Source organism: Manacus candei, unplaced genomic scaffold (genome assembly GCF_025592945.1).
Source record: "Manacus candei isolate 608988 ecotype Guabito, Panama unplaced genomic scaffold, ASM2559294v1 h1tg000015l, whole genome shotgun sequence".
Taxonomy (NCBI): domain Eukaryota; kingdom Metazoa; phylum Chordata; class Aves; order Passeriformes; family Pipridae; genus Manacus; species Manacus candei.
The window spans coordinates 16,754,475-16,767,303 of record NW_026138063.1 but is presented as its reverse complement, the minus strand read 5'-3'; the positions used below and the strand labels follow the sequence as shown (position 1 = coordinate 16,767,303).

Genomic DNA, 12,829 nt, shown 5'->3' with positions numbered 1-12,829 from the left:
GTGATCAAAACAGCAATGAGCGGCTATATATACAAATATATTGCTTTGTAGATAATTTTATCTATTTGCACGAAGTTATTTATTAGCTGAACATCACTGGCATGTACAGACTGGATCTAACTAAATTATTTGATGAGTTTTTTTCATGTCTGCAAGTTGTCCACACATTGCAGAATTCTCAGATTTATCATGAAAGACCATATAGGTGAACATCTCAAACAGCAAAAAGTCAAAATGATTGTAGGATATGTGTCTTCAGCTGCAACTTCTTGACTGTAAAAGAGGATAGGTGCACTCACATTGTGTTAGTAAGTTAAACAAGCCTTTAATTCAAAAGCAAACTTCAGGACAAATATGGTTCACAGAACACAAATTCCGAAATATTCACCGGCAAAATTCCAAGTCACAGTTACTCTTTATATAAATGTCTGTCCTGGTGGAACTTGAAGAAGCAAACACAAAGAAGGTAACACACTGTAGGAATAGAAATGTGTTCACTTCCTTGTTTAGGCACTGTTCAGGGCGTTGCCAAAGAATATACTCATGTGAGGCTGAGTATCTGCAATCCCTGAGATCTACAGCTCCAAAGCTGGAAACGGCACCAAACACCAGGAATCCCTTCCACAGCACATTGCCTGGGTGGGCTGCCCCTGGGTGGAGTTCTCAAGGTCTCCTGATGCAGGGCAAGCCACTATTGGTCAGCCTGAGATCCGAGACTCCACGAGGCATTGAGATCACGTTCCCAAGACAACCATCTGCCAGATGCAAGATTATATTCTCTAGCAAAGCTGTAGTAATTCAGCAAAAATGCATGTAATGCCAAACATTTCAGCCTCAACAGATCTGTGTTTGTAGACCTTGGCATCACTGGAACATTTCCAGACAGTTCCCCTCCCACCAACTCCATTCATCTCAAATCTCTGGATGGTGCTACACCTCGGACACACAGGTACACATGAGATAAAGAGAACACATTGGAATGAGGTTACTGTCCAAAGCTTCAAGGGCATAAATAATGGATGCAAATCATTAGATCAGACCTGGATCCACCTGTGATATTCAACAGGACAAGTGCTACTGGGAAGTGCTGATAGGCACAGGCAGATGGAAGGGAAGAAGAGGTAACTAAATGGACTCCTTACTAAATTCATCCTGGTGAGGTCATGGACAAATCACCAAGGCCATCCCTGTTTGTGGCATATCCAGAGACATCTAAAATAAGATGATATTAAAAAGTCTAAGATAGAAACAGTTTATGTTTTATTTGGGGAGTAGCTACTTATAAAAACAAAATAAAAGGATTGTGGATCTGCTGATCAACTCTGCCTATCAAAATAAAAAGAAGCTGTTAAGATTAACAGGAGCTGCTTCAGACTAAGAAACGTCTATACCTTGAGGCATCAGTGCTCAGCCCCAACAGGGAATTTCGAGTGTCCCCTCAACTACCACTATGAAAAGGAAGAGATATTGATGAGAACAGATGGTGGTTTGGTTTCACATCCCATTATGCAACAAACTATATAATCTTTACTCAGATGGGAGCACTTTAATTCTGCATATCATAGTAGAATGTGGTGCAGTGAAAGGAGATGTTCCTGCTTTATTCTGAAATGACAATCTGGACCCCATTTCAGAAAAGAGGAAACGATGATTAAATAAACAGATTTTTAAAAATCATGAGGTAGCTCTGCCTCTTGTCTACTAGAAGATAAAAAGGCTGCATGTTACATTGTGAATAGTATTGCATCTAGTAAAAAGCTATGTTGTTAGCCCACAAATACAGAGAATGGCATGGAGAAAAAATTTGTTTGGCTTGCCAGAACTAGTTGCAAGGAATAGAAAGAAGGAGAAAAAGTTGTAAAACATTGGGTTTTCTTCTGTCATTGCAGGAAGGGAAGCATTGCCCAAGGCAGGGATATTTCCTGGTATGGCACAGGGACTTTGATAGTCAGCTGGTAATACATTTACCAACTATCTAGTTTTCCCAGAAGTGTCTTGACCTGAGCTGACTCCTCTGTGTCCCAGGAGGATGACTAAATCTGATTAATTTATTATGCTGTGGCCTGCAAGCCATTTCCTTGCTTTACATTGGTGTCAGTACAATCTTTTATACAGGGCAAACTAGGTTCTATATAGGCATAGTTATTTGGACCAGATTCAAAACCAAGAAGAATTCACCACCAAGCATCCACAAAATTTAAATAAGTACAAAATGACAGTCTGGGAAACATTTGGGAAAAAAACCTGAAACTTTAAAGGGTAGGCAGAGTTACAAGACAAGATAATCAGCTAATTAAGCCTGAAGTTAGTTGATAATTGTAGGCATCTTCCAATGAAATCACAAAATCCTGAGGACTGCATGTAACCTACAAAAAAAGCCACATGATTATTTTTTACAAGGAAGCAGTGGAGTACTGTGTTATGGGAAACAATCTCAATCCTATTAAATTAATAGCTCTTGGTGGTGAGCATACTACAAACCATGCTGTGGAATCCAACAAAAAAAGCCTCTTGGAAGAGCCAGCTCATGGTTTAGAGAGTGTGGGCCCATTTGCCTTCATTTGCACCAAAAAATTGTTCTAAATGAAGCTCTACTCCAAAAAACATACTTGGGATGAAGTTCTACAAAAAACATCACTGTCCATATGTTGGCTTCGTGTGATACTGTTATAACCTGCAGGCAGCAGTCAAAGAAACTTCCATTTATGAGACCTAAAGTAGACTAAGCAGAGGACTCAGCAAACCACGGGGAAAAAAAAAGTATAGCATAGCTGACAGAGTATTTTCCAAAAGCAATCTAAAATCCACATGCTCAGATATACAGCAGTACCTCACTAACTACAGTAGTTTGGTTATTCCCACTAGTATTACACTTGAGATTCCACACTGTTTGTATCTTACTGATTTACACATAAATTGTGCTCAATCTATTTTACTTTGCTTGCTTTGAAAGCTCAGCTTGGGATCTGAGAATCACTCTGACAAACATCTTTCTCCATCTCAACCCATAATAATAGTTTGTGGGACAAATAAAGATGCTGATTACATCTCTGCACCGAACTGCCACACTGAAAGGTTTTCTGCCCCAGAATTTTGTATAGAAATTGAAAGGAGAGGATGATTTTGCTTGCCTAGAACACCTCTACTGCCCAGTCTCGATAGGTGCACAAATTGTTTTTCTGAGCTGGCTCTGAGCCCAGAGCAGGACTAACACAGTGTACTCCACTCCCTCCCTGGCCCACCAGGATGAGAAGGGTTGTGGGAAGATGGACAGTGAGAATGGGGCAGAGAAGAGCTTTGAGTTTCTGGTGTAGGTGGAGGAATACTGTGAGGTAGGTCTCTACAGTAGAAAAATTTGGAGGTTGACATGGGCAGTTTTTTCTGAGGTATTTCTAGCCAACCACCTGGTTAGGTGATGAGTGCACGTGCACAAAACTGTCCAGCCAAGTCCCTTCACACACCATGTCTGATTCTCTCTTCCCAGTTCACCACAACCCATCAGAAATGTGGCAGTTGAGTGCCTCAAGTATGTTGTGCTCTCAGTAACACCCAAACCACCTGAGGCCAGCACTTCCATCACTGGATGAGACCACGTTACAGTGCAGTGGAAGTTGCACAAAAGGGCACTGAATACCACACTCTTTCTCCAAGCCAGGCTCTGAACACTTCCTATAGAATCGATAAGGAGCAGAAATGTCACTGTCATGAGAATCAGCAAGTTTACAATACAAAGATGAGATACACTGGATTATTGAAAAAGGAAAGTGTGTGCCCAACGGAAGCAAGGTCAAGTGACATGGGAAGACTTCAGAGATGCTGCTTGCCACTGTAGGGAGAAAATTTATGTGGCCAAAGCTCAGCTGGAGTTGAAGCTGGCCAGAAACATGAGGGATAATAAAAAGAGCTTTTCCAAATACACTAATGGCAATAGGCAGTATAGAAATGTCATCCTGTTCCAGGATGAGGATGGTCACCTCACAAACAGGGACAGAGACAGAGATGTTTAATGCTTTCTTTGCCTCTGTATTCAACACAGATGATGGACCAAGGGGGTCTCAGCGCCCTGAGCTGGAGGACCATGACTGCAAGAGAGATCAACTCCCAGCTGACCCTGAACTTGTGCAGGATCTGCTGCTCCAGCTGGATCCTTATGGGGCATAATGGAATTCCTCCCAGAATCCTCAAAGAGCTGGATAATGTAATTGCAAAGCCTCTCTAAATGATTTTTGAGCAGTCTTGGGAATCCAGAGAGGTCCCAGCTGACTGGAAGCTGCTGAATGTTGTCCCAATTTTCAAGAAGGGCAAGAAGGAGGACCCCAGAAACTAGAGGCCTGTCAGTCTCACTTCAGTGCCTGGTAAAGTTATGGAGAAGATTATTCTGGGAGATATTAAAAACACCTAGTGGACAACACAGTCATGGGTCACACATGAGGAAGTCCTGCTTGTCAAACCTGATTCCTTCTATGACAGGGTAGCCCACCTAGTTGATCTAAGAAAGCCAGTAGATGTAACCTTTTTGGACTTCACAAAGCTTTTGATACTGTCTTTCACAGTATCCTTCTGGATAAAATGCCCAGCCCACAGCTGGATAACCATGTTATTGTGATGAGTGAGCAACTGTCTCACAGGTTGGGCATAAAGAGTTATAGTAAATGGGGTGACATCAGGCTGGCAACTTGTCACTAGTGAGGTTCCACGGGGCTCCATCTTAGGCCCCTGTGCTCTTCAACATCTTCATTAACAACCTGGATGCAGAACTCAGGGAATACTAAGTAAGTTTGCTGACAACAAACTGGGAGGAGCTGTTGACTCCCTCGACAGCACTGCAGAGAGACCTCGACAAATTAGAGGGTTGGGCAATCACCAACCATATGAAGTCTAGCAAGGGCAAGTGCTGAATTCTGCACCTGGGATGGGGCAACCCTGCACCTCAGACTGGGGAATGAGATGCTGGAAAGCAGTGCCAGGAAAGGGCCCTGGGGGTCCTGGTCGATGGCAAGTTGAATGTGAGTCAGCAGTGCCCTGGTAGCCAGGAGGGCCAACCCTGTCCTGGGGGGCATCAGGCAAAGCATCGCCAGCCGGGTGAGGGAGGGGATTGTCCCACTCTGCTCTGCACTGGGGCAGCCTCACCTGCAATATTGTGGCAGTTTTGGTCACTGCAATATAAGAAAGATAATAAGCTCTTAGAGAGTGTCCAAAGGGGGGCAACAAAGATGGTGAAGGGCTTGAGGGGAGGCTGTATGAGGAGCAGCTGAGGGCACTTGGTCTGTTCAGCTGGAGGAGACTGAAGCGAGACCTCACTGCAGTCACTCTCGTGACCAGTGACAGGACTCGAGGAAATGGCACAAAGCTGAGTCGGGGCAGGTTTAGGTTGTATATCAGGAGAAAGTTTTTCACCCAGACGGTGGTTGGGCACTGAACAGGCTCCCCAGGGAAGTGGGCACAGCACCAAGCCTGTCTGGGTTCAAAAAGTGTTTGGACAATGCTCTCAGGCACATAGTGTGATTCTCAGGGGATCTCTGCAGGGCCAGGTGTTGGACTTAATGATTCTCATGGATCCCTTCCAACTCAGCATATTCTGTTCTGTTCTATTCTATTCTATTCTATTCTATTCTATTCTATTCTATTCTATTCTATTCTATTCTATTCTATTCTATTCGAGGTCTGCAAGGAATTTCTTACCTTTTTTTATCCCTATTCATTTTTTGTGTGCCTCTGAACTTTCTGGTTCTGGCTGATGGCTACCTACATACTTCTAAAAAGACTTCCTTCCTCATACTACCTCTTATTTCTGGCCAAAATAGAAGAAAGAATTTTCAAGCCAAACAAATTCAGAACAAGAGGGTTTTTTCTTATACTGATCAACACTTTATGTTGTTCACACAGTCAACTTTTTACATGTTTATTGACTTTTGCATAGTCAAAAAACCTCACAAAGACATTGAGATTTTTCTTAGCAGATTATCTTGTTTATGAATTAATGTTTAAAGAGAAAAACAAATCTCTTGAAGAATGTGCCCAAAATTTGTAATCTTAGACTCATTTCTGGGAGAACTGGATTGCTTACAGTGGCCTTCACATAAAAAAATACTGATGCCAACAAATGTCTGCCAGCTGTGCAAGAGAAACACTCCTTTTATTGCACTGAACTTTGTAGTACTAGTGATGTTTCCAACAGACATCTTCAGACACTGATAAAAAATATTTTGTATTTTCTCAACTCACTCACATGAAATGGTTGTTTCAAGTGGATCTGTCATTGTGGTTTCCTGGACTTCTTCAGTCTTGTTGGAAAGCTTGTAAATTCCCATGGCTGATAGTAAGCTAAGGAAGGAAATAAAAAATAGTAAATACCACTTCAGTGGTGTAAGTCCTTTTCAGCTCTTTTTTGGCTTAGAGTGCATTTTAGGAGATTATTATCAGCTTTTACACAGACTTCAAAAGAGTTCCATCTGGGAATCCATCCGTAGGTCCATTTTGCACCCTCAATTGAACTCCTTTCCACCAAATCAGGCTTCACTAAAGATATATACTGGCAGATCAGCATTTGGCTGAATTAAGCGGGTCTGGGCTGTGTGTGAGTTTATTTTACAGGAGTACTTGACAATATCAATACAATAAATGGATGAAGCAACTGGAAGGAAAATCACTCTTTAATATCATATTACTTCCTACAGCTACAGAGCAGAATATGTGAAAAAAAGAATAAGATAAATTAGATGATCTATATCAATGTGCAGTGACTAGGTATTTAATATCTGCTATATTTTAATTATTTTTTTTTAAATTGGAGATGTTTTAAAAACTGAAAACAAAATGCATATAGAATATTTTTACAACACAGAGGAACATCAGCAGATCAGCTTTCCGAGGTTATACCTCTTTTTGCACTCAGATCATGTACTAAAATTGCTTGTGCTGCTTACTAGTATTGCTGCAGATGAGACCAGCACAGCAGCCCAGCACAGTTGCAGAGAGCATGAAATACACAACAAGGACTACTAGTTACTGAGTCCAGCTCACTTTTCATACAGCACCTCACTGTCTCAAATGCTGTAAACAGTCCCATGACTCCTGGAGAACATGAATAATAGTGAAAGGATCATGCCTTCTGAACAGAAGATTCCAGATTTTGCTGCAGTTGTTCCAAGAGAAGACGTAGGAAGAAATTCCGACTAGCATAGTGCTGCTAGAGGAATATTGACACTGAGCTGACCCAGTGACAGCACTCAGAGCTGATGAAGAGATTTAAATGGTGCATTCTGGTGAGGGGTTCAAAAGTCAGAAGTCATAACCCAAAATAATTGTGTATACCGGAAATTCAAACTATTTCACTCAGGGTCAGAATAATGAACTCATGGAATTAGTTGCCAAGTAAGAACATGGAAACAAGCACTGCAGTCTAAGTGGCTTGGAGACATCTTGGCACTTTTATGGAGAGAGAAGGGATTAAAGGATCTAGTGACAAAACAGAAAAGTGGGGGTTTAAGAAAAACTTAAGGGAGGACAAACCCATGAGGTCAAGTGGCATTTTCCCCTCCAAACGTCATTTCCTCTCTTTTATGTCACTCTTCCCAAAGACATCATGTCACATTGAATAAACAATCACTAAAGCTTAGATGAGGAATGGACTTCTACTGGATTGAAACAGGGATGAAGCAGAACTATCTTTTCCTCTGCTCCATAATAAAAGTAACTGCTAACCAACAGGAACAGACTTCTTTATCTATAAACAACGCCATGCGTTTGACCCACTCAATCTAACATAGCACATGAGGTTTTCTCATATCACCCTCTTCCTGTTACCATATCTTCTCCAGTCCCATCAGAATACTACAACTGACCAGATAACAAAATTAAACTGAAACAGCTTAATGTCAGAACGCAACCCAACTGTCTAATGTACTTCCTTGGTGACACATTTCTTTATCTACACTACCCAAGATATTTGCAGTACTAGCAAAGGCACATCATATGCAATTGCATGAAGTGCATGAAGCTACTGGTCATTGTTTTAAGTGATGAAGCACTAATAAAGGCATTATTTTAGACATTTTTATCTGGCTCTCATTATAGAAGAAAACCTATTCCCATTAAGAGGTGGCATCAAATATAAAAATATTTCAGTTGGAAACTACATGCCTATATAAAAAAGATGTGTAAAAGAAGGTGCATTTTTAATTAAAGGTCAAGTATTAAAGCAAGACTGTAGTAAAAGTTCTTACTATTTGACTCTTCCAGAAATCGTTTCTACAAGTTAACTAATTCTTTTACATTTTAGCTGCTTTCCTTTGCCTCTTGCATGAGTTGACACATACTGCAATAGCTGAGGCACATAACAGCTTCTCTAACCAGCTTTGTACTGATCTGTCCCCAGGACATGTGGGATGCTCAAATATTCTGTGACACTAGCTCACTGCATTGTGCTCTGTCCTAGTTTGTTGAGTTAGGCTCTGATGTCTTGGTCTCCAATGTACCTGTAAGAATAAGATCTAAGAAGGAGAGTAGGTAGATTATGTCAGGGGTTACACTTACCATAGAATTACGAATACACTGATAAAACTGTCTTGGAAACTGGCTTTTCTCAACAGCATAAATCAAATTACATTTTCCAGAGACAGGTCCACCTGGATGTATATCACTGTAAAATCACCCAGCCACTTCTTTACCAAAGGCGTGGGGGGATCCCTGTGCTGATGTTCTGTGAAACACACGGTTGTGTCTCAGCAGACTCAGTAATGTTTAACCAAATTGTCTCCAAGTCTTGCTTGCTGATGGGCTTCCTCACAGGCAGAGGCACTGGATAGGTTTTGTACCTTTCTAATCCTGAGGAGAGTCCCTGAGAATGCCTGATATGTGGCAGCAGCAACCTGTCAGACCAGACAGACAGAGATTCTTCAAGCAATACAGGAGCTTAAGTGGGAGCTAATTCAGATCAGGAATGAGTCAAAGCAAGAGAGCATGGGCCAGGCCTGTATTAAGGGGGATGCAAGGGGATTTGTCCAGAGGTAAGAGAGAAAAATTTCAAAAGTTTTCTCAATTGCAGGGGGTCTAAATGGAGCAAATCTTTGAACTTTTGGAACATCACGATCATTTTACCAGAGGTCCAGTCTTTTTTTACATACAGCATAAAAAAGATTGTGTCTTATGCATCTTGCACAGAAACCAGCTCAAATCCTGGGATGTGGCATTAAAGAACATTCCTCTGATTCTACCCACACAGACAGTTCAGTTTTCCCAAATCCTTCAGCTTTCAGTTACCACTAAAGACAGATGTCAAAATCTTTGCAGACTGTATTACTAGAAAAGAAAAACGTTTATTTGTTTTTCCTCTCTTCTTAAAAACATTGTAGAATCACACTTTGTTAAAACATCTCTGAGCTGCCCTAGAATTTCAGCTAACCTACATTTGTTTCTATCCCATGTCAGTCTCAACCCCTACCTATCTCTGCTGAACCCCATAGTATTATACAAAATGCCTCCAAAACTTATCTAGGTTTCATGCAATAGAGAAATTTTATATTTTAGCACTGATAAAAAGATAATTCAGATTATAATTACAACTATTTACCCCATGTAAAGCTTACCCCTTACAGCATAAAACCATTTTCTCAATTTTAATTTTGTTTTGTTAAACCTAACAAGTGGCTTCTAATTTACAATTAATTACTTTCAATATTCTGACATCTTAGGTCATTGAAGCTTCCTTTTAATTAAAAAGAACTATTAATTATAGCTTAGTACTCAATTAGAAGCTATGTATTAGTAATATTTTGAATTCTGAGAGACAACAGTTATACAGACAGAAAACACATTTGTAGATGGATACTTCAGAAAAGTAGATGTAAGATGGAGTTCACCTGTCCAGAACTCTACAGTCCTGACTCTTAAAAAAATTGTACACAGACATCCAGACGGAGACTCAGCAAGTTTAAAAAGGCCAAGTAAGGTTTAATCTCCTTATCCCTCTCCTTCCACTAGTGTGATTAGGTGCAGCACATGGGTCACAGATCCTACATATCCCTGGGTTAGGTACTTGGCACTGTAAGACCAGCACAAGTGCAGCAGGGAGGACATGCAGAGTATCACTCCATGCTCACCTCCCACACGGACCCTGCCCGGCACCTGGGCTGCAAGGATTTCCTGGGCCTGGGGAGCCACATGGGCAGTGCCTGCACAGGGCTCACTGCACTGCAAGCAAACAGAAATAGGGGATTTTTAAGGATATTTTCTGTTTTCACATGATGTGTTTGGGGTCTTACTGATACAGAGGCTCACTCCTGCCTGCTCCATTTTGCCATTTTGGTCCAAGATTTTGTCTGCTCTGTAAAGGTGTGTCTTTAACGGAACAACTCTCATGAGCTTTTGTCTATGTACAAGATCAGTACTGAAGCTAAACAAGTCATCATCCTCTCTGAATCCTCCCATACCATTGCTACATTAAAGTGATTTGTAACAAAGGATTTATAGCTCATTATTCAATAATGGATGTCATTCTATCTGGCTCCTTTAATTACATGTCAACGATTTTTTTAAATCCTTTTCCAACAGAAAAATAAGGTGCTGCCACTAGCAGTCTGCCTGAAAGGTTCAAATGTCAGGGCAGTAATTTTGAAACGAATGGATTTGACTCAACCGATGCGAGAATAAAAATAGCTATTAGAGATTCCCTGACAAGTTGCTGTGACAGGAAAAAGGGTAGAACTGCTTTCACCCTCCTGCCTCTATGACTTTGCCTCTGTCCTGAATGGCACAGCACAAAATGCAACACCAGAAAAATAAATAACCTGGCCTGAAACCTCTGTGGCTTTTTCTAGGGCTGGGACTAGTGGTTCCTCCTTTACTTTCTCAGGTAAGGGATTGACAAGGGAATGTCACAGCCTCACCTTGGCCAAGCCCTGAACACAGTGGGCAAAGGGACCGAGTGTGGTGGGCCACAGCCAGCAGGACATGATACTCCTGCATCAGGAAGGAAGCTTCTTATCTCTCCTGAAGGCTCAGGGACACACCAGGAAAGCAAGCAAACCCACAAAAAATAAAAGAAGAACACACATCCCCACCCCCCAAAAGAAGAACAAAAGAAAGAAACTTTAAATGCTGGAAATATGCAGAGAGCAAAGAGAAGGCTTTAAATTGCTGGATGCTACTTAACCCAGACAATTCAGTAGCGTACAACTTCAAGCCATATAACTTCTCCCATACATAAAATAAGTGTCCCACAGCATTCCACTTACAGCATTTAAGGAAAGTACAGCAGAGGAAGTATCCCTTGGGGGCCAATTCACCTCTTAAACATTTTCACCTTTGTCAGTGTCACTTTTATAAGAAAATTTATGAGGACAACATGTAACCTGAGCTGCCTCCAAAGAGACCACAATTTGCAAAGTATCAGGTGGCTGCTTCTGATGAGCAGGAGAGAAGGGGTGAGGGAGCTTTTTCCCCAACTCCTCTGATACAATGGACAAACAGCCCCTAAACATTTCCTAGAAGAAACTTCCATTCAGGTGGACCAAAGGGCCCAGAATGAATAGGAACACAGGGTTGTCAAGATTATTTTGCATCTTTGAGCACCACCTTTCCTACTGTAAGATAAGAAGAGCCATACTGACATTCATTGTAAGGCACTTAAAGAGCTACAAATTAAAAATGATAAATAAGAATTAGCCATCATTATTCAATAAGGATTCAAGAAAAAGGTGAAACTGGGGTTATAGAGATAAATGAGATGACTTTAAAATTCTTGGAGAAGACTGCCCCAGAAGAGGGATATTTGAAATAAGGGGCTCTCTGTATTTTCTCCCTCTTCCCTTGGGAACAATTGCATTAGGAGGTAGGAAAGAGGCTGATTCCTCCTCAAATCTGTGTGTCTTCACTATAGCAACTGGTAACTAAATATTCTTGAATTAAAAACAGACCTGGACAGGTTATGTCCTGACAAACACAATGTAGTATGATGTTTGGCCATTTTGTCAGCCACTTCATATTTCCTTGATACCATCATTAACAGGCTGCCTAAGCACCACAAAAATAGATATGTGACATTAAAATAGCTTAAAGGTTTCCTGGGAAAAGTATATAACTGCATGAGACCAGCTCACGCATCCAGAACTGTCACATGTATAAAGAAGGTCCTTTTAAACATTGAAAGACTGTGTCCTCCTCCACTTGAATTTTACTGACATTTTTATGATTGCCTTCCTCTATTTGCATGTGACTGTTTTCCATCTACCACTATCAAAAATTCTTCCTCCATCAGTGTTCTCATTGTTCTCATTATTCTTTTCAGTTCTGCAATCTTTCAAGACTTTGGCTCTAGCCAAGCTGTCATGCTAACCTGGCTTCTCTGAAGGCACTGCCTGCAGCTAATTCTGTGTAGAAAGGCCACCAGCCTGGAAAAGCAGCAGGGAAGGTTAAATTAAAGACAGCACAGAAGACATGCTTCATGTGCAACCTCTCTCCTGCTCTGCAATGACATATCAGTCTCCTTGATCATTTCTACAGATAACAGCCAAACCAACAAATGACACAAGAGAAAAGGACTTGTCAAAGTAGAGGGTGACCTGTGCCACCAATTTCTCTATTAAAGGGATGGTTTTGTTTCTTGCTGGCACTTGTTTTCCACTAGGGACATATCAAGGCTCAAAATTCTCAATCTGTTTCTGTTGTCAGGCAGGAGATCTCTCTTTAAACTTTTATTTCTGTAGTGGGGTACAAGACTAAACATAAAATTAAGCACCAAAATACTTTTGCCACTTGAAAGGACAAAATTTGCTGTTGAATATTTATAACATCTTTGATTTACACCTCATCCCCACAAGATGTGTTTTCC

General features: G+C 41.1%; 1 protein-coding gene across 2 annotated transcripts in view; it reads right to left on the bottom strand.

Annotated features, from left to right (window-relative positions):
• Positions 1–12,829, bottom strand: part of IRS1 (insulin receptor substrate 1) — a 281,844-nt gene that overhangs the window by 182,365 nt on the left and 86,650 nt on the right. For both annotated transcript variants that reach the window (XR_007903534.1, XR_007903533.1), the window contains one exon: positions 6,230–6,324. The gene's annotated coding sequence lies outside the window, so the exon portion shown is untranslated. The remainder of the gene's footprint in view (positions 1–6,229; positions 6,325–12,829) is intronic.